Source organism: Alligator mississippiensis, chromosome 2, assembly GCF_030867095.1.
Source record: "Alligator mississippiensis isolate rAllMis1 chromosome 2, rAllMis1, whole genome shotgun sequence".
In the NCBI taxonomy this organism is placed as follows: Eukaryota; Metazoa; Chordata; order Crocodylia; family Alligatoridae; genus Alligator; species Alligator mississippiensis.
Genome location: NC_081825.1, coordinates 81,824,487 through 81,844,788, shown reverse-complemented (window position 1 = coordinate 81,844,788; position 20,302 = coordinate 81,824,487).

Genomic DNA, 20,302 nt, shown 5'->3' with positions numbered 1-20,302 from the left:
TACTCACAAACTTATTGGGTTCTCTTTGTTCATCAGATCTTCAAAACAGTTCTTCCACCTGCCCTTAATTTCTTCTTCTTTCATCAACAGTATCCCAGATTCATCTTTGATCATGACATCAAAATGTCATCCCATAACTCTAAAATAACTTCTATGTGCATATGCATTGGAAACTGTACATTTCCAAAGGCCTCCTTATTTCTGGCATTTCCTAATTTTTTTAGCCCTTGATTTTGTAATTTTATCATAATGTTTTCACAGTTTTTAATAGTCAGCAATAATTATGGTGACAATTTAGGATCATGCCAGAAAAGTAAACCAACACCTCTCCTACTGATGTGCATTTGATGGTAAGCAGGTAGAAACTGAACAGTGAAACTGAGGAAATTCTTCTGAAACTTCACCTACAATAATACAGAATCATAAAATCTTTCAAGTGTCAAGCTGACGCCTTATACCATATCAGAAGTAATAAAATACTGAAGCAAAATGATGCTATGAAATAAGTAAAGCCTGAGCCTTTAGAATGCATAATTTAAAAAGGCGTTTTAGCAAATTTTTGCAAACAATAAAGAATAAGCAACCTTCAGTGATTATTTTTTTTTGGAGATGACAACTTGCTCAGGCTTCTGTGGATTGCACTTGCCAAAGGAAAGTAAAATCAAAGTGATTAATGGTATAGTGTACCTTTCTCTTCCAAATGGAAAAATTTTCTGAATGGAAAAGCTCATGAATGTATAGGAAAAAAAAAATTCTCTACCTATGGATGTTCAAGACATGAAAAATCTGTATTAAAAAAAAATAGCCCCTTATGCTGAGAGACAACATACTATGGAGTGCTGTTCAATGAATAAATAGCATTCACTCAAAGCTTGTCTTTTTTCACAAATCAGCATTTCCCTTGAATAATAATGAGATGAGGCTGACAGATAAGACAGCTAAACATGTTATGAGAGAAAATGGGAATTAGAGATATGCAGGCCACATGCTACCTGTTTGAGAGGCTGTTCACATCTCAGCAGGGATAATGGAAAGCTTACCAGCATGGCAAATCTGTGGAATCTGCAAATTTAGGATTTTTCTTGCAGGTTTTGCTACAGTTTACATGATAAAATATATGCTATAATTTTTTTAAAATGTGTTTTATACCTGTGGGTGTAACCTCAGTAGGATAATGCAGTAACGAACATGCAACAAATAGCATTGGAAAATTCTGGGTGTGACTTTCCTGGGTCACATCTTTTAAATTATTGAATGTTTTACTTTAAATATTCAAATCACACATCAGTGCTGTTAATCAGTTCATTGACTAATAATGTAGAGGTTGCACCTGGAATATTTGTCTTCAGTCGGACCAAATTTACTTCGTGTTTCCTGATACTTGGCAGCAGCCTGTATTGGGATAAGTGCTTGTTCAAGGAGTTGAACAAGTTGAAACCATTGTGTCAATTTATTTCAAATTTAAGCCTTATGTACCTTGATCCAGACCATCTTCATACCAATGCAGAATTTAACCCTACAGTACATTTTAATATTTTTGTCCAGGTTAGTTTTATATATCCCCAGAAATGAGATGGCTTCTCTTGCCTTGGACAGCAATTTAATCCAATTGATTTTCCTGACTTGCAGCTTTTCTGACAATTTAATTTCTCCTGTCTTAACTTTATCCCATGTCTTCCCCTCTCCAATCTTAAAATAGAATTAAAGTTTGAACACAGTGCTCTCTTAAACTTTTCTTATAAGAAAGCCTTCCAAATCTCCAAATAGCATTTGTTTCTATATTCAGTACTCTCACAGTTTGGTGCTATTTTTCTGGTAACAAGGCATCCAGAAATAAAAGCAGTATTTCTGGGGAAGTTTTACCAGTGCCATAATAGCAATAGATTATTACCTCTCAGCTTGATAACATGGTACTTTTGTTTATACAAGCTGATATTGAATCAGCCTTTTTCCTACCGGATTGTATTGCAAATCATTTCTTATTTGCCCTCTATTTTCACCCTTGGCATGCTTTTGTTTTTACTGTTATCCAGGTATCCTTTCCTTATGGACTATCTGCATTACTGATTCTCTTCCCTCTTAGTCTTTTTCGTGATTGTTATCATTGCTGTTGTTCTGTTCATACTTGTAATGCTACCAATGTCTTTTTTCCTACCATCTAACATAACAGTATCATTTGTGGATTCTATTAGCACATTGTTTCATTAACTACTAGTTGTTACCAAAAAGGTGAACTAAAACCAAACTTTAAATTGCTTCCTTGTGATGGTTTTGGCTTGTGGGGAGGCTAATATGTGCCTTATGATATGTGTGTGTTCTGTTTTGCTTTGCTTGATTTCCTTCCCCCTCTCTCCCTGCCCTTCCTTGTTTTGAGATTGATCTTAGAGAGGATTTTAGTGATCTGCTTAGCCTGCTGGTTATAGGTTGCTTAATTCAAGCTCTGGCTTGAATGAACTGAAATCCATACCTATGGAAAGTCAAGATTATCTCTCAGCAGTTTGTATAGGTTATTTTGAAATGTATTGAACATCTTGCTGATACCTGCCGAAAAGACGGTAGGATATCACAAGTACCACCATCATTTATTAATTAGCACCCTTTTGGTAGCCTCATTATATAAGATAAGGATTTGGGGGATTACAGACTGAACCACCCTGTCAAGTTTAGACTCCTTGTTCATTCGTTCAAAATGCAATTCTGTTACCAAGGTTTTAGGTTATAACCATGTTGGTCTAAGGACATAGGCAGACAAGGTTCTTTGGGTGAATCTGATATCTTTTATTAGACCAACTTAAATAGTTGGAAAACATTTTTTTAGCAAGATTTCAGGTTTAAAAAACCTTCATCAGGCTGAGGAAGTCTCTGCAGTTGGTGTGTGCTCTTCCTGGATGGAATGAATAGTAAAGAAGCCAGAGGTTGGGCTGGTATGCATGTAAGAGAGGCAGTCAGTGAAGATATAAATTGAGGAGTCAGTGGGTGAGAGACAGGCGGCAAGTAGGCGGGGGGGGGGGGGGGGAGATGAAAGTAGCAGTGAAATAGTGGAGAGATACCTGGGGAGTCAGATGTCAGGCAGGTTATAATGTGTCATAAGTCCAATGTCTATATTTAGTCCATGATTTTTTGTATCCATGTATTCTATTACCATGTATTTATTTAAAGTAAAAAAGACAAAACCATCAACAATGCAACACAAGTCACAGTGCTTATGCTAGGCTTTAAGCAAGTAAATGCTGCTTATGTAGTGCCAACCCCTAATTTCCAGAAGAATTATCATCTTCCTCAGACATCTTACTTACTGATGCTATCAGTCTAGAAACTTTTAGGGGCACTAAATTCATTTGTAGATAGGGGGAAGGGATTGCGGGGAGCAGGGGGAGGCAAGGTTAAGAAGTCTTTCTGGTATTTCTTTTCAGGTACAGTGGCTCTAGGTGGTGGTGGGATCCCAATAAGATGGTGAATTCTTTTTTTAAACCAGTCCATGAATGCTACCATTTCTTGTTCATATATTCTAGAAAACAGGCCCTTCAAGGAATGGAGGAGGGCTGTAAAATAGTGGCACAGAAAGGTTATCAGAAATAGCTTCAGAACAAGAGAAGTGCAGCTATCTTGTTCTTTTACATAATTAGCGTCCCTACTACCTATAGAATACAGAGAGGTTAAAAATGACACCAGTTCAATCATGATGTCATGAAACTATTGTCTGTGTTTACTGAACACTAAACTTCAAGGACAAAACTTTATATTTTTTCCCCTCAGTTCTGTCTTCTACAAGTTTGTAAAGATTTCATTGAGTCATAAGCACTTTGATGTCAGAAACTGAGTAATTCTTCTGTAAAAATTGTTCTCCCAGAGGTGATTGCATCACTTTACTTTTCTGCAAGAGTTAATTCTGAAGCATAGTTGTTGCTTAGTTTCACCCACATGTACTCCATGAGGAGGCTTACTGTATTGGAGAGATACCATAGAGATAACTCTGTAATTCACATGTGTAGCATCCATGGATTTTGATGGTTTTGTGGGGTATATTGATTGTGGTGGCAATGAAAATGTTGAAAAGATTTTTGCATTCATTAAGGAAGGCTTTTGTATACTTGGTGTGTTGCTTGATACATGGGGAGTTTGCTTCTGATGATGCGTTGAGTGGTGAAGTTTTGGAGGTTGTTTCAGAACCAGTAATGGAGGGGCAGGGAAAGTTTCTCTTGAGGTTTGTTTGTTCATGAGCACAGACTGTAATTGTTCTGATGCGCCTTCTCATAGGTTCCAATATGGAATGGTATGTGACCACCATCTTTTACCTGTTAATCAAATGACAAATGAAACCTAGATTGTTTTGGCTTGAGCACCCAACTGAGACTACAAAATTTAGTAAACAACTCTGATAAGAATTTGGCTTCTTATAATGTACCAGAAATTCAGCATTTGCTTTGTCAAATAATCTCTTTCAGCCTTTCTGTTTCTGGCACTGGCTTGCAACTAGAGTTGTTCAGAGACCGTTTTTCAGTGGCAACTTCTGGGGTTTAAATTATGTCCCATATCAGAACAAAAAGCAATATTAACATGAAAACAGAATTGTGTCAAATAGTTTTCAAATTAAAAAAAACCCAAGCTCTTTCAAATATTGAGTAGTTATACCTGTAGTCTGGGATATGAGAGATTCAGAATTAGCTCCTCTTTTGCCTGCTTTAGAGCAGAAGGGGTGGTTGGGGGCTGTTCTACCCCAAGCCACTTTGAATTGGGTAGAGTTGGGACTTGAACCAGGACCTAACAAAGAACACTGGCCTGAACATTTATTGACAATGAGAATTTCATCAAACCAGTATGTGTTTCCAAAATGTTTTAGCTTTGAAATTTCTTTATAACATTGTAACAAGCTTTAGTTGGAACCTTTTATGCAGAGGTCGGCAATGATGACTTTGGGATATGCAGATAATGAACTGAACTTTTTTTGAACCTTCAAAAGTATGGGGTCTGATATGAATTCTTGGCAATGGTTCAGCTCAGTCTTCTCATCAAAAGAGGTTTGCCAATGACTGCAAAAATTCTCCTCTAACAGTGAGATACAAGGGATTAGCAAGAAAACTGGTAAATCATGAGCCTTCCCAAAGCAATACCAATAGTTATATACACTAGTCATAACATTATCTATAACTATTTTTGCTCCCCTCTGAGATCTTCATTGGAAATAACAATTGATTTGTTTGCTGATATTTTCAGCTTTTTTTCCCTTTTCTTTGTGGAAAAAGTAGCAGTTAGATGCATCCAAAAACTGGTGTGCCTGCTACGAATTTTGGGACTCTGTTTTTGTCAGCAGTCACTCTGATTGTTTTGTTTTCTAGCTCATCAGTTCAGTAATAATGGACTTATTAAATAATCATGAAGCTCAACAAAACTGTTGGTAATACCATGAAGGTTAAACAGTCTTCTGCGCTTTGTTCTAAAAACAGTTGAATTGGGAGGGGGGGGGGGGGGGATGTTATGCCTGAAGATTTAAATTTGCCATATTCCTTACCTCAAAAAATAGAAGAGAAGGATAGGGAGCTACCCTAAATAAAGTGAGAGGGCCATTATTATATACATGGTATTTGAAGTGCCGGTCATAATATGATAGCTAGATACTCTGCAAGCACCTGGGAAAACATGTTCCCAACCTTAAAATAAAAGTTAAAATCATAATTATGGAAAACATTGCAGGAGGAGATACGTTGAAGCAGGATGAAGCAGCTTAAAAGGCTATATAGTTTGTATAGCTTGGTCTTGAATTATTTAAATCTGGGCATTTTAATTAGCATAGTGAAAATTCATTGTTCCTTCCATCTTTGCTTTTCTTGTGCTCCTCTCTCCTTCCAAAAACAATCTTCTGTTCTGACCATTTTACAAATTACAAAGGGTGAAAACACATATCCAAAATGCTACATTTGCAATGAGGGTGGTAGACCAGTGGAGTTTCAGGTGCTTCTGCTGTTTTCCAGTCTCAGCTTCCTGTTGTGCAGTAGCTATTTTATGGAGAGAAACCCTCCATGCTTACCTTAGATAGGGATAACAAGGTGATGAGAGGGTCTAGCTGGGTAACTTCTGCTACTTCAACTGCAATGGAACTTCCTTATTTTCTGTCCTAATCCATGCTGTTGGCAGATGGAGATACAAAGCAGACTTCATTTAAGTCTAGTGATTCCAGCTGGATTGAGCTCCATGAATATGTTAAGGAGCACAGAAGACAGGTAGAAATAGAGTCTACCCATAAAAATTGATTGCCACCGTAACAGAATTCCTGTCTGATAACTGCATCTTGATAGCTCCTGTTTGATAATCATAGTCATTCCAAGTCCTACAGTGAAGTCTGTCACTAATTTCATTAAGAGGTTAATGTGGGACAAGGGAAGAATTTGTCCCACCAACCTTGACAACAGTCACTTCTGAAAAGAACTCATCAGACCTTATAGATTTTCAACCAAGCCAAAGAAGTGCACATTAGTCCATTTTTGTTTTCTGCTTTTTTTTCTCTCTGTCTCTGTGTGGCACCTTTACAAATTGGTCTCCAGCTAATGCACATTTGTCATGTATGCCATGTTGTGAGGCGCTCACTAGGGAAGAACAAAAGTCTAGTGTATTGACTGCAGTATTATTAAATCATTTAAATCTTATTCACTGCCTTCTTCTAAACATCAGGAGGCTGAACCTTATCATTCAAGGAGTAAACAAAATCCAGGCTAACAAGGAATACTTTTACACAAAGGAGTGAGGTGAGATTTTTGTTAGTCATAAGAATAAAAGACACTAAAATGTCTTGGAATTTCCATAAGCATGATTGAGTAAACCCTCATATGGTTCTTGTGTCAGGATAATGCTATGAACTATTTCTGTTTAAAACAACTACTTTAGACTTTGTAGACACTAGTCCACCTTTTGAGTTAGCATCCTGTCAACAGCCATTCCACCCTCCCAGTGATCTACCTCTTAATGCAACTCATCCTTGCAGCCAGGCCACAGTTAGTGTCATCCCTTTGAACTAAACAAGACCAGAAATAGTCAAATAAATTTGCATCAGGTCTTCATCCCACCCTCAAACTTTGGGCCAAATTGTCTTTACTGAAAGCTTTGAGACAAGCAATGTAAATCTTACTCCTTGTTTCACGTGGTTTCATACAACCTTAGTAGACAATAGGAAAACTCAGGCTCTTTGTTGGCCCTTTGGGCAATACTTCAAAAAGAAAACTTAAATGTATAGTGCAAGCTTTTTGTAGAGAGTTATCAAAAGCAGGTAGGATTGTTTAGAAACTAAAAAGTTTGCAAAAATGTTTAGAAAAATCTATTTCTGCTTTTCATCCTAATTTCGTTTCAGTAACACTTTACAGTTTGGTGATAGGTTCCCATCTCTCACTGATAATTAAGTAGATATCCATTTTCCCCCCCTAGGTAACATTGGGACTTGAAATGACTTCAGTTATTGAAGAGAGAATTCTTATTTCATAATTGCATTAGTTTTATTCCCAGACTGCTTACCCTCCAATTCTGTTTTAGTTCAAAAGTGGCCTCCTAAGGCCACACTACTTGCTGCTGCTTTTTGATATTTCTGATTAAAGTTTTTGAGCTAAGTTGGGGTGGGGGGGGTTGTTTTGTGATGTTTTGTTTTTTGTGGTTTAGTACGTAGTAAATAGTGGTGTGTGAAGTGGGTCCTATTTGATTTAGATTTGGCCTGAATCAGGGACAGTGATTTGATTAATTTATTTGGGTCATTGTCCCCGATTCGATTCGGCTGAATCTGAAGATTTGATGCTGATTCAGAGAATCAGCGATTTGGATATAGACAAACCTTTACAAGTTTTTTCTACATATCTTGAGGTACCAGATGCAGCTCATGATCACTGTGATGCTGGGGCACATGGAGTGTCCCACAGGAGTATGGGGAGGGGCCCTCCATGTGCTTGACAGCGAACCCAGAAGTGGACCAGAAGTACTTCCAATCCACTCTGGGTCTGCCAGGGAGCATACTGGGAGGCCCCACACTTCCAGCTTGGCAATTGGCTGCAGGGGACCCTAAATGCTCCCCCCCCAGGCCCAGAAGGCACCAGTCACTGAGCCAGGGAGCCATGAGGGTGCCCCCCTGTGCACTCTCCAGTAGACCTAGAAGTATACCAGAAGTGCTTCTTGTCCACTTCCAGGTCTGCTGCCAAGCATGCTGGGGAGTCCCCCACGCTCCTGTGAGATACTCCATTCACCCCAGCATCTCAGCACTCATGGGCCCCTGCTACCTGCAGGTATATAGAAAAAACATTTAAAGCTGTCTCTATGTCCCAAATCTTTTTTTCCCCAGAAAGCCGGGAGCTGGGGCAGGCAGCACAGCCATTGAGAGTGGGCGGGGAATGGAGCCTGTGTTATTTGGAGATTCGGCTGATTCAACAGTAGCTGAATCTCCAAATCAGATTTGGCTGAATTGATTTGGGACAGGGATTTGAATCACCAAATCAAATCACTGTCCCCCCGAATCGACTGAATCCAAAGCCAAAATACTATTTGCTTTGCACAGGACTAGCAACCACTATACTCTTGTTTCCCTGAGCTCCCTTTTAGGGTTACTTCCTGACTTGGAGGGGCTTTCTGTTTTCGTATAAACTACACACAGTCTATAGTGACTATCTGGAGTTGTGCTCCCTGACCCTCCTAGGGGCCCTGACAAAAAAAATAATGTTTCAGTATGTTAAATATGGAGCAGTCAAGTAAATCTTGAGGTGCTGCAATGCTGTGGAGGAGATTAGGTCTGAAATTAAGACCTAATCTTGCAAAACAGTAACTATTATTAGCTCCATAGAAGTCTGTGTACTATGCTGAGAACATTCATCATTCAATAACATGCATGATCAGTATCAAGGTCAATTGTAACCATGCAGGATTAGTGGTGACACCAGTTTAAAAAAGAAGTCTTTGCTAGTTCAGTGTACCTTGAAGCAGATATCAGTATGACTAATCAGAAATATTCAAAATTTGAGAGACTTAGAAGATATACCTTTTTTTTTTTTTTATTTGCCTTCTGTGTCTTGAACTTTTCAATGTCCTCTGGAATCACATGAGAGACTTGCTTTCCCAAATTCATCTGACCTCAGAATCCAGTGTTTTTAAAAACTGAAAATATTTATTGAGTTGTCAGTTATCATATGAAAAACAGAGATGTATATAGTCAAAATACTTGCTGGAGAATTAGAGCCTGTTAGGATATGGTATTTGTTTTACAATATGCATGGCTCCCTAAAATTGAAAAAACTGTAAAATAAGTTTAATGATTTTTTTTTAGTGTTGATCAATCAACTTCCCCCCTTTATAATTTAATATAATACCTTTTAAATATCACTTTATTTCATAACATACCATAAAATGAAAAGGGGTTTGGAAATATGTAATTACATTTTCCATTTGATTTGGCAATTCACTTGGCCAGCAGTTGCAGGAACCAATTGATTAGAAGAGGGAGCTTATACAGCCTAAATTGAATCTTACTTCCATTATATATTCAAAGTTTTAATATAGACACAGTACAGATGCCCTGTACATGTTGGAACCACAGGGTACCAACCAGAATTATCAAAGACTATGGATTATTTGCTTACATTTCATATTATTAATGAGCCTAGCAGCTGTCATAAATTACATTTCAAAATGAGGTAGAGAGAGGCATGTTATGAACAATGTAATACATCCTTGAGAGATGAAAAGTACAAGCAATCATGGCTGAATTGTAGGCTGTCTCCAGACATTCATTTCTAATGGAAGAAATTTCTTTAAATAGAAAAATAGCCTGGGAGCCATACTTACAGATGTTCCTCTAGCCATATAGCTGGAGAGCTTCACAGGTGACCTCTCTAGCCAGAAGGCACAAGACTTCTGTTCCCTGGGCCACTTTAAGGGCCGTTCCCTTAAAGAAAGACCATTACTTGACAGCCTGCCCTTTTCCCCACCTGGAAAGGGGGCAGACTGCCAAGCAGCATTTGGCAGCTTCTGAAAAGCAGCAGTGAGCACAGACAGCCAGGAAGGGTTCCTGCTAAGGGGGAATGGTGGGACTGAAGGTTGGCTGGGAGGGGAGGAGAGGATGTGAGAAGGGCATTCTTCCACAGTGAGAACACTGTCTCTGTTTTCCTATGCAGGGCAACTGCCCCTGCTCTGTGTTCCTGGAGACTTTCAGGAGCCTGCCTTACCCTAAGCTGCTCCAATCTGACCCGGACCAGTGTCAAACAAGACAAGGATGTTTTACTGTGGTGCCAATGCATTTGGAACTGCTTTGGGTCACCTAGGGGGAGCAGAAAACAAGGGGAAGCTGGCGGGGCAGGAACTGGGCTGGGCTGGCTTTTTCATTCCCAGCTCCTCTGGCTTCCCTTTTTTCCCTCCCCTCCCACTCAGCTGAGTGGCAGAGGTGGCATTTTTAAAAGCCAGAGGGGCTGGGAGCCACATTGCAGAGGTTTTCTCCAGCCCAGCTCATTGCTTCCAACTCCTCACTACCTCTTGCTGCCCCACTAAACAGAAGGGTGGTGACTTAAATGCTGGCTGCTGGGAGCATAGATCTGGAAGGCAGGGACCCTTTCCTCCTGCTCTACTGCTCTCCTGGGAATGATTTAGCCCAGCCTGCTCCACGGTTAATTTTCTCCTGGTGTGGCTGTTTTTGCTTCATAAGAAAAAGCCTTAATGTCTATGCACTCCTGGTTTCTACTGGAGAAAACAGTGACTCTCCCAGTAGAAACTGGCTGTATATAGCCTGTCTGGAGAGTTCATCTCAAATGTGAGCAAAAGACCTACATGGTACTTTATGTTATATCTGAGTGACAGATTCTGATGTGCCTGCTTTCCATTATTCTTTTCATAAATCCTCAGAATTGCAGATGTATCAACAAAGGTTATGAATAAATAATTGATTCATAGATTCATAGATGTCAGGGTCAGAAGGGGCCTCGCTAGATCATCAAGTCCGACCCCCTGCATAGGCAGGAAAGTGTGCTGGGTTCAGATGACCCCAGCCAGATGCCTATCTAACCTCCTCTTGAAGACCCCCAGGGTAGGGGAGAGCACCACCTCCCTTGGGAGCCCATTTCAGATTTTGGCCACTCGAACTGTGAAGAAGTTTTTCCTAATGTCTAGTCTAAATCTGCTCTCTGCTAGCTTGTGGCCATTATTTCTTGTAACCCCCAGGGGCGCCTTGGTGAGTAGAGCCTCACCAATTCCCTTCTGTGCCCCCATGATAAATTTATAGGCAGCCACAAGGTTGCCTCTCAATCTTCTCTTGCTGAGGCTGAAGAGGTCCAGATGCCCTAGACTCTCCTCATAGGGCTTGGCCTGCAAGCCCTTAACCATACGAGTGGCCCTTCTCTGGACCCTCTCCAGGTTATCCATATCCCTCTTGAAGTGTAGCACCCAAAACCTGGACACAGTATTCCAACTGCAGCCTGACCAGTGCCCGATAGAGGGAAAGTATCAGATCCTTGATTCTGTTTGTCATGCATGTGCTGATGCATGATAAAGTGCAGTTAGCTTTGCTGATGACTTCATTACACTGACGACTCCTGTTCATCTTGGAGTCCACTAGGACTCCGAGATCTCTTTCTGCTTCCGTGCTGCTGATCAGGTCATTTCCTAGGTAGTAGGTGTGCTGGACATTTTTTCTCACTAGGTGCAGCACTTTGTATTTCTCCTTGTTAAATCGCATTCTAATGTTTTCTGCCCATTTGTCCAACCTGTCCAGGTCTGCCTGTAGTTGTTCCCTGCCCTCCAGTGTGTCCACTTCTCTCCACAGTTTTGTATCATCCACAAACTTGGACAGAGTACACTTCACTCCATCATCCAAGTCACTAATAAAGAGTATCGGTCCAAGGACCATGCCCTGTGGGACCCCACTGCCCACGTCCTTCCAGGTTGATACCAACGTGTCCACCACCACTCTCTGGGTACGACCCTCTAGCCAATTTGCCACCCACCGGACAGTGTAATCATCCAAGTCACAGCCGTTTAATTTGTTCACCAGTATGGGGTGGGATACTGTATTGAAGGCCTTCCTGAAGTCTAAGTAAACGATATCTACCCCTACTCCTGTGTCCAGGTGCTTTGTAACCTGGTCATAAAAAGAGACTAGATTAGTCAGGCATGATCTACCTGCTATGAATCCATGCTGGTTTCCCCTCGGCATAATTTTTCCTGCTGGGCTCTCTCATATATGAGCCTTAATAATCTTTTCAAAGACTTTACCAAGGATGGAGGTGAGACTGACTGGCCTGTAGTTGCTTGGATCCTCCTTCCTCCCCTTCTTGAAAATAGGGACCACATTGGCCCTTTTCCAGTCCTCCAGGACCTGGCCCATGCATCACGAGTGCTCAAATATTCCTGCCAGTGGCTGTGCAATGACATCAGCCAGTGCTTTCAGTACCCTCGAATGGAGCTCATCCGGGCTTGGTGACTTAAACGCAGCCAGTCTTTCCAAGTGACTCTGCACTATCTCAGGGTCAACACTTGGTGGTCTGGTGCCCTGCTGTTGTCTCTCTATGATCCCATTGTGAGATTTGTCTTGCTCCTTGTTTAGGAACACTGAGGCAAAGAACTCATTGAGGAGTTCAGCCTTGTCTCCCCTGTCTGTCACCAATTGCTTTTGCCCATTCAGTGGTCCTATACCGTCCTGGGCCTTCCTTTTACTCTCTATATATCTGAAAAACAATTTTTTGTTATCCTTAACTTGGGATGCCATCCTGAGCTCCATGGTAGCTTTGGCTTTTCTAACTGCCTCCCTACAACTGCGAGCTGAGGAGGCATACTCCTTGTCACAGGCGGAGAAAGACCGGGGAGACTCCCAAGCCCATGGAGGGAGCCCCAGAGCCAGAGGCAGGGGGTGGAATGGAGAAAAAAGAAAATAAAAAAATAACTCACCGCAGGATGCAAGGAAGAGCAGGGATGGCCAGAGAAGCTTGCGTGTGGCCTGGACGACGCCTTAGGTCACCTGCGGTTGGCAGGTGACATCACTCCTAATCTCCGGCTGGCTGAGATAAAAGAGCCAGCGGCGGAGAGAAGCGGGGCGTGCATGTGGCTGCCAGGAGGGAGCCTGGCTGGTGGAGTCAGTTGCAGGCGCGGAATGCCAGAGCTGACTGCTGGTGCTCACCACAGAGAATTAAAGAAGCCTGGGGATGAGCCAATGCCTGAGGACAGTGCAACAGTGGTGGGTGAGCCAGGAGAGAGAGCGGTAAGAGCCTTGGTGGCGCGGAGGGGTCAGCGGTCCGGGGAGGACCCGGAGAGAAGGCTGCGGTCCGGGGAGGACCTGGAGAGAGGGTCGCACTGGGAGATACCAGGCAAGGAGTGGCGGGAATCTGACAAAGAAAGAGAGAGCTACTGAACCGAGCCACGAGCGAGTGACCCAGTTGTTAAGCAGAGGAGCAGAGAGGCTACTGGCTCCACTAGGAAGCCTAATAGGGGCAGGGTTATGCCTCTCATTAGGCCCATTGAGTTTTAGTTGAGTTTTGAAAGGTTCCTTTTTGTGTTTCCCCGGGTTAGAAGGGGCTAAGTGCGCGACAGCAGGGAGTGGGAGTGAGAGGTGAGCTTGTTATTTGTGTATCTGGGGAATTATTCGAGCACCCACAGAAACAGCCAAGATCCGCTGGGCTGGGTAAGGGTGAGGTGCAGGGGAGGAGGAGCCTCGCAGAAGACATCTAGGACATAGGTACCTGACGAGGGTAACCGCGCTACACGAAGCCCCAACCACTGAAAGATCCAAGTCGTGGCAGGCGAGAAAAGGGGGACTGCAGCACGTGGAAAGACCTCCCAGAAGGCCACCTGCAATGGCAAGCCGAGTACCGGTGAGCACTCGGAGCAAGAAAGCCCAAGGTAAGATGTATGAGGCCCGGCGGTTACGCTCCTCTTTAGTAAATTCTCCCTGTTATTGACTAAACGTCTGAGGTTGCTGAAATCAGCCTTCCTAAAGTCTAGCTCTTCCACCCTACTAGTTACCTTTCTCACTCTACGCCTTATGGTGAATTCTGTTATTTGGTGGTCACTGTCCCCCAGGTGACCACTGATCTGTAGGTCCCCTACCATGTCATCCCCCTTTGTCAATACCAGGTCCAGTACGGCATTCCCTCTAGTGGGACCATGTACCTCCTGTTTCAGGTGGAGGTCCTGTACACAGGATAGGAACCTGTGTGAATGGTGGGAATTTGCTGTCTGCATCTCCCAGCAGATGTCAGGGTATTTTAGGTCCCCCATGACTACTGCTTCTCTAGTCTCTATGTTCTCCGAGAGCTGCCTCAGGAGTTCCAAATCTAATTCTTCCCCTTGGTGTGGGGGTCTGTAGCAGACCCCTACCACCAAATCCCTTTCCCCTTGACCTCCATGTATCCTAACCCACAATCCTTCTACTTTCTCCTCCTCCAATTCCATTTTGATAAGGGTTGATGTATAACGCTCCTTGACATAAAGCGCAACCCCTCCCCCTCTTCTCCCTACTCTATCCTTTCTGTACAGCTTATAGCCCTCAATGTGTACTGCCCAGTTGTGGGTAGAGTCCCACCAGGTTTCTGTGAACTCCACTAAGTCGTAAGTGTTTTCTGCAAGCAGGAGTGCTGGTTCATCCTGCTTGTTCCCTATGCTCCTAGCATTAGTGTATAGGCATTTGAGCCCTGTGACTGGAGCCTTTGTTGCCCCCCAGCTCTGATGCCCAATGGGTCCCTTATTGCTTACCTGCTTATTGCTTACCTGTGCTGTACTGCTGGACATCCCATGGCTTGCAGGTTCCTGATGTTCTCCTTCTTCTGCCTCCCCATCCCCCATCTATGCTAGTTTAAAGCCTGACATACGAGATCAGCCAACCTGTTGGAAAAAAGACTTTTACCTTTCACTGAGAGGTGAAGTCCATCATGTCCCAGGGAGTCCCTTGCCAGGAAGTGTGGGTTGTGGTCCAGGAAGCCAAATCCTGCACAATGGCACCAACTCCTGAACCGCAGGTTGACCTCTCTGATGCAGGTTCTGTGATGTGATCATTAATTGATGTAATTAATGATATGACAGGGGAGGGGTTAAAAGTCCATCCTGTTAGAATGATTTGAATGGAGATGGCTCTCTCTCCCTCCCAGCCCCACTTGAAGAGGACCGCTTGAGATTGAACAGTAAAGATGACACAGGAAACAACAGGAAAAGGCTTCTTCAGGAAAGCAGAATGCAGGAGTAAAGCCTGCTGCAGGCAGGGATTGAACTTGCCACCTAGTAGTTGATAATTGAAGGTATTCATAAAGATTTAAAAGAACAAGCCTTCTTTGCTACAAAGCTATTTCTACTTGGCACAGTCCTGTGAAGTTACAATCTGTTATAGTAGCACTGTTTCAGCAATGCTAACATATTGTATTAGTCTAATGCCTTCCTAATAGTGACTCTTTCCATATGGCAACTCTCTCAGCATAATTTAATCATATCAATCACTCAAGTACAGTATCTTGAATAAAATAAAATACTCCTCACAGCTACTGTGTTTGAATGCAAACCATAAAGCCTATAAACCAAATGATTAAATAAAACCATGTTTTTAAATAAATGAACGAAACTAAAAATGCCTACCTCAAATCTACTTATCTACTCCTAGTTGTAGTGATCACTGGGTTCAGTAAATACAAGCATACAAGAATGAGAAGAACAAACTTTAATTGTGGAGCAGTATGTAACCTACACAGACCCCCTCTGCCTCTAACTTAAAGCTACTGCCTAACTAGTCAGCTGCTGCTTGAGGGACCATCTCCTAATTCCTATCCTTCCTCAGTCTCTAGTTAGGGAGACTCTCTAAATTATAACTTCTGTACAATTTTGGATATAATTTCTTACTCAGAAATAGATGTGTGCGCCACAACTCAAATACTGGAATCCTGAGATTAATATACCTCCACTAAATGTAAGGAAGCTAAATTTTTATTTGGGTCCATCAATTGCACAGCGTCATACATAAAGGATGTGATGGATGAAAGAGCTTTGATTTCAGCTTCCAGCTCTGTCACAGATTTCCTGTGTGGCTGTTTGCAGATCCCTTTGTGCTTCCTTTTCCCATGGATAAAATGGGAGTTTGTTCATTCATTTATTCTCCCACTTGTTGTCTGTTTTGTTTGTTTAAAGTCCAGACAATGACAAGTATTCTCCTCCTCCTCTTTTTTTTTTTTTTTTAGTCCTTTATTGCCATCTAGCCCTTGCATTTGAACTAGTTTTCTTACTAATACCATCCTTTTCATTAGGGTATATCTGATCATACTCATAAGTGTGGTAGCTGTTGCAGACTCCAAGCAAATTCAGGGGCCTTGTTTTAAGCAGCTATTATGTTGAAGGTATTCTTCGAAACTCTGCCTATAATATCCTACCCTCCTAGGAGTCAAGACATTGAAACTGTGATAATAGTAGATCTTGCAGATATTTAAGACACATTTATTTATGATTCCTGGGATCTACTTCTCCTTTAGGCTGGCATAAAAAGAGAAGGACTTGCATATGCCTATATGCTTTGTTAGATTCCTTATGCTTGACCCTTGCTTAGTAAAACTGGCAAGTGTTGGTATCTTTTAAATGCCAACCACTTGTAACATCTCATCTTGGTGTACCCCCTCCACACAATGCCCCCGCCCCCCTTCCTAGTCTCCCCTCTCCTTCAAGAGAAAGTGAGATAATGCTGGCAGTGTTTAAATTTATAATCACAAGACATATAAATATTAACCATTTTTGAGATGACTCGGGTAGTTTATACATTGTACAAGGCTCTCTGCAGACTCATCTCAGCTCTGATAAATTGGAACATGTTTTTGAGCTATTCTGCACAACTATGGGGGAGAGACTCTATACATATGCATAATCCCCTCCCTCAGAGTTGAGATTACAGAAAACAGATAATAATCTCAGAGAGGTCCTGGTAGATACTGTCAGTGCATACCATTGGTTTCTAAACGTTGAATTGGACACTCTAAACACAAATAGAAGATATCCAAGATCTTCAAATCAAGGGTACTAATTCAGGTTAAAGTAATTTTTAAAAATGCAGGAGGGAAAGGGAATTAAAGCAAAGGGGTGTAGTTCTAGCACACCACAGGCTCTATTTAGCCAAAGGCAGATCCAGAGAGGATGCAGTGGCATGATTGCCCCACTTTCTAATGATGTGGCAGGAGTAGCAGCCTGGGATATTTTTTTTAAGTCCTGAAGAAGGTAAACATTTGCCCCCTTCTTTTCTTTTTCCTGTGTTCAGAGGCATGACTCTTCCCTTTCCCTTTCCCCTTCCCACCTCCCCTCCACCCCCACATGCCAGTGTCAGTGTCTCCACTGTCTGTGCTGTATTGGGGGTGAGGGGAGCTCCTGTTCTGCTGCAGCCAGCCTGTGTGGGAGACTGGATTCTCCCTGGGACACTGGTGGCAGTGGAGGGTGGGCAGGTTTGCCCTTTCTGCCTTCTCCCCCTCTTGTTCCCCACCAGCCCAAGAGCAGACAAAGGGAAGGGGAACTCACTTACCCAACTCTACTGCCAGCCCCTTTGCAGCCTGGATGTAGTGGGACAGGAGCTTTCCTCTCTACTGAGATAGCAAAACAGTGGGGATACCAGGAGGCAGGGGAGGAGAGAATAGGAGGGGAGGATGCAGGGAAAGGAGGGATCTGCCTCTGAGTATGGGAATAAGGGGGGGTGCTTACCTTTTTTGGGACATAAAGTCCTCCGGCTGCTATTCCTGGGTTACTTCTTCCTGCCCCGGTAGAGAGGAAGTGGGGCGGGGAGGAAGGCAGGGGGTACAGCCACCCTGTAACACTGGCCACTGTCCTTGCACCCTCCTTTATAACATCTTGGATAGGTAATGTTCCTAGCCATCTGCTTCTGAAATGTTGGTCCCCTTAACACTCTCAGATGACTCAGTGAATGCAAATTCCTGTGCACCTTGGTTCCATTGTTGCACATTAAAGGAATCTGTACTACCACAAGTGAGGTTCTGCAGGGGAGGCCTACATAATGATTTTTCCTGTAAGCTGATTCAACTTTGGGAACATTTGGTGTGCCCATTAGGGCTGTGCGAAGGTTCACTGGCTGTTTTGTTTTGATGCTGTTTCAACTCATTTCATGCTCAAAACAGCAACATTGAAACAAAACGAAGGGCTTCAAAATGGCCTCAAAATGAAACAAGGCCAGATGAAATTTTTCAAATTTCAAAGCAGCCAGGCAGGTGGTGGGAGAGCCAGGGCTGTGCTCTAAACAGCTCCACAGCCCCATGTGGCTCAGCCTGACAGAGACTGCAGCCCTGGCTCTCCCTGCCTCCTGCCACCAGGCTGTGCTCTGTGGGGCTGGTGGAGCTGAACAGAGTTCAGTGCTGGCTCTGCCTACCTCCTGCCACTGGGCTGCACTCCGATCGGCTCCACCAGCCCCATGGAGCTCAGCCTGGGTGGTGGAAGGCAGTCAGAGCTGGCGCTGTGCTCCCACCACTGGGCTGAGTTCCATGGGGCTGCAAGCTACTGGGAGCTGAGCCCGGCCGGGGGAAGCACCTCCCGCCACTGGGGCTCCAGTCCCAGCACTGGGGAACTCAGCCTGGTTGGGGGAAGTGCCTCTCGCTGCCGGACTCCATTCCCAGTGGCTTACAGCCCTGGAGAACTGAACCCAGTGGGAGGAAGCACCTCCTACCACTGGGCTCAGTTCCCAGTGGCTTACAGCCCCCCTCAGAAGGGGCAACCATCCCTGCAAGTTTCATCAGAATCAGGCAAGAAATGACAAAGTTATAGGCTGTTTCGTGCTTCCCCATTATAGCCTATGGGTGAAATGCTGAAATAGCGTTGAAACAGTGAAAGCGTTTTGATGAAATGGAACATTGCTTTCAAAATGAAATGAAACTCGAAACAAAACACTGTTCCATCAAAGTTGAAGTGGAATGCTTCTGTTTCGCAAAGCCCTAGTGCCCGTATTTTAACAGTTCCAGCTTAGCTCTAATTTCTTCATAAATAACTTTTGTTTTGAATGCCTTCTGTGTATGTGAATGATTAAATATAAGAAGAGACAAAACTCCTATGGCATTTGTGATTGGAACAAAGAAAATATGGTAGGTACTGGGAGATAAATACAGTTCCATCACTAGAATATTTTGTCATATTGTAGTCTCTTTGTAAACAGAATATACAGAATGAGACTTTTGTTAACCCATTTCTGTTCAGCACATCCCCAAAGCTGTTCAGATGACAGATACTTTATTAGTTACATATGTTACTTTATTAACCCAACTTGCTATACTTTGTTGGCTATTAAAGGCAGCTTTCCTCTTCTATAGAAGAGGTTCTATGAAATATGAGCATCTGAAACATTTACATTAAATTTTTGTGACTGTATCTGAGGAAATAGTAGGCACAATAAAAGATAAAAACAGTTTTCAGGGCTGTGAACCTGGAGAAGAGAGAATTTTCCAGGCGTATAAGACAGACAAATATTGAAGAATGGATAACTTGATTAGTGGAGGATCAAGGCTCTTCAAAAAGGAAGAAGGTCGTTATCACTTGTAGCACATGAAGAGAGATTATCTGGAGCCAGATAGATGCCATGAAGTCAGTACCCATGTTCAGTCCTTGATTCTTCATGTCCATCTAGCTTATGAATTTATGTTCCTGGACAAACTTTTGAAGCTATGTTGTAATTTTCACTGGAACATGAGGATAGTGAAATCAGAAGTTTGGGGTTATTCATGAAAAGTGTTCTACCTGTGTTTGTCTGAAAAAAACACGTTCTCAACTAGTTATTCACATTATCTTTCCCTCCCCTCTGCAAGAAAAGGTTGTGTTTACCAGTGGCTAAGACAAGGCAGTCAGAATCCTGAAGCTTCAGTTCCGTTCCTGGTTTTGTCTTGATATGTGGTTTCATAACTGTTCAGGCCCAAATACTGAAATGGATTAATGCTCCAAACTTCTATTTATTCACCTTGGGCTCCATGACCCCTTTCTCCACACCAGTTTTACCCGCATGATTATTATTAGAGGCCAAGTCACTACCATATCTTGCACATCCTCAAGGTTCCAGAAATCATTAAATAAATTCAATTGGATTTGTTTGCAGTGGGTGGATTAAAAAAAAAATGGTGGGGGGGATGAAAAGCTGTTCTGCCTTTCAAAATGTCATTGTAACTCTCAAGAAATTGTGTATATTTTGCTTACCTTTGCTTCCCTTGCCATCCAGAGGTCTTTGGAAAAAGCAAATGTGGCAAAATTTTGCAATGTTGGATTAATTTCAGGTTAAAAAGAAAAATTATTAGTGATTCTGTCATAACTTTAGCTTTTTCTTCTGTGTGTGTGTGTGATATAAGTATTATTATCTATAATT